This window comes from Littorina saxatilis, linkage group LG10, assembly GCF_037325665.1.
Source record: "Littorina saxatilis isolate snail1 linkage group LG10, US_GU_Lsax_2.0, whole genome shotgun sequence".
NCBI lineage: Eukaryota > Metazoa > Mollusca > Gastropoda > Littorinimorpha > Littorinidae > Littorina > Littorina saxatilis.
This window is the reverse complement of record NC_090254.1, coordinates 760,001-762,500: the sequence shown is the minus strand read 5'-3', so window position 1 is coordinate 762,500 and position 2,500 is coordinate 760,001.

Genomic DNA, 2,500 nt, shown 5'->3' with positions numbered 1-2,500 from the left:
ACAGCAGACGGGGGGGGGGGGGGGGTTGCTCTCAGCAGATCTGGATGACAGCAGGTGAAGGTTAAAAACTTGATGAGAGTGGGTGGTCACAGGATAACAGGTTAGAAACAGGGTTAAGAAGATGTTGAATAATAGTTTTACTTACTTCATTGGATGGTTGCTCAGTGGCCTCTATTCGATCCCACCATTTCGAATGTCACAAAGCCTCAGACAGTTGAGCTGCCATCTCACGTACGTAGGAGGAGGTCGTTGATGTCTTTGAACTTCATCAAAACGCTCTTTCCCACAGGAGATGGCATTCCCTTCTTGTTTCTGGAGTGCGAGTCAGTAGTGGTGGCCCTCAGGTTATTTGTGGACCATGACGGCGTTGCCTTTCATCACAAGGATTGCTGAAGGGCTTTGCCTGAAAATCTTCTCCATAGACATGCCTAAGCTCATTCCTTCCTCCGAGAGCTGAGTATGCTGTGAAGCAAGTCCACAGGATGGAGGCGACCTCTTCAACACAAATCTCTTGTTGAACAAAGCAATGCGGGATGGGATGTCAGATATCAGTAAGTATCCATCTTCATTGGCTGGCAGCTTCTCCTTCGTGGTTTCATAGAGATAGTCTCCAAACAGGAGAATGAGATCAAGATCACAGCGTTCCCACTGGGCAATGTATTTTATGTTGAGGTAAACTGATGCTGCTGTTGCCATGGTGGTGTGATGCCATCAAGCATGTTCTCGACTGAGAAGCTGGAGTAGGGACATGAGATGGGCTAACTAGGCGCTTCTTCTTGTTGGTGCACTTGCCCTGCTTCACTGACTTCCGCTTTTGAGTTTTGCTCGCGTTTGTTTGCAGTTTCAATTTTTCTGGCGTGTCCGTCAGGATTCGGCTTTTTCCTGGTTGTCTTCCTGCACGTTTCGGCCCATTGTTTGCTTCGCCTTTGGGTGAGGTCGCACAACCTCCGGCGAACAAGACACAAAGTTGGAACTGGAGCACACTGGAGTGGCCGTAGAAAAAGTTACATCAACAGCGTCAGGTTCTGGTTGGTTTTGTGCGACTTCGTTCTGCGGAACTTGTTGCTGGGAAGGCTCCTGCTCAACGTCATTCAGTCTTGTATCAGAATGGTCAGTGACGGCATCCGTGATTCCTTGCTCAATTACAGGCCGATCTGTTACATAACACTGGACATAATCAGCGTCAGTAAATATCTGGGTATTCAAAGGACAAATGCCTGTGCTCCTGAATCCGCTGATTATGTTGGAAGCGGTGAATGTCAATGGTTGTGCGATGCCAACCAATGAAGCAACCTCATTGATGGTCATTCGTTGTCCAGGACTCCTGGCCATCCAGTCATTGCTGGCAACATGATAGCGTTGCTTGAAAGGGCAGAACACTGTGTTGTCGGGTGGCTGCAGCTTGTGAGTTGTTTGTATGTGGAGGAAAGCTCAAGAGTACTATGCCAAGTTCTCGGCAGAAATCGACAGCATCCAGGGACACACGTGACACATGGTTGTCCAAAAGCAGCAGTACTTGTTTATCTGCACTGACACCGCAAGGAACGAAGGAGACAAAATGTTGCAGACATTGCATGAAAGTCTCGATCGTCATCCCCCCACTTCTGTTGGCAAACCCACGCGACCCTGGAGGACTATTGTGCATCATGTGATTTTTGAAAATCACCCGAGGAAATACGAAGCAGGGAGGGACTGTATTCCCGATCGCATTCACAAACGCCAGCATGGTGACAGATTCACCCCTTTCATGCGACACCAGCTGAGGTACTTGCCTTACTTTTGATTCAGCAATGACTTTTTGTGGTTTCTGTGAGGTTGTCAGTCCTGTTTCATCCAAATTGTATATTCTCTCTGGCGTCAGTGCATGGCGTTCGTACAGTTCTCGCAATTTGTCAAAGAATGTGTTGACATTGGTTCTGTTGAACGCTGTTGCCCGAGCAATACTTGTTGCCTCTGGTGTTCTTGAACTCAAAGCAGTGTGTCTTTTCTTAAAGCCCATGAGCCAGTCTTCCCCAGCCAAGCCGTTCTCCTCCCATGTGGATGGGGTGCTTTTGTTGTTTCGTTTTGCCAGTTGAAAAGCTAGACTCCTCAGAGTCTTAGAGTCAAGTGGAAATCCAATTCTTGAAGCTTGAATTATGTATCTCTCCAGCTCAGCCTCTTCAACATCAGTAAAGACTTGCCTCGTCTTGCAGCCCTGTGTCATAGATACCACCTCCTTCCCAGCTGCAACTTTCTTTACAGCACGCCAGAGTGTGTCTTTGTTAACTGAGAATTGTTCAGCAGCCTTGCGCAATGCCATTCCATCCTGTGCCGCCTGAACTGCATTCTTTAGATCTTCCAGTGAGCTGCATCCTCTTGATGATTTTCTTTCATAGTGCCTCACCATCTAAAAACAAGCATCGTAGCGGTCATACGCGAAAAAGTTTTGAACCCCGACACCAAAAATGAGCAAATTCCGTCCAGTCAGTTGTGAGAAAACGCGCGGACAGACAGACAGACA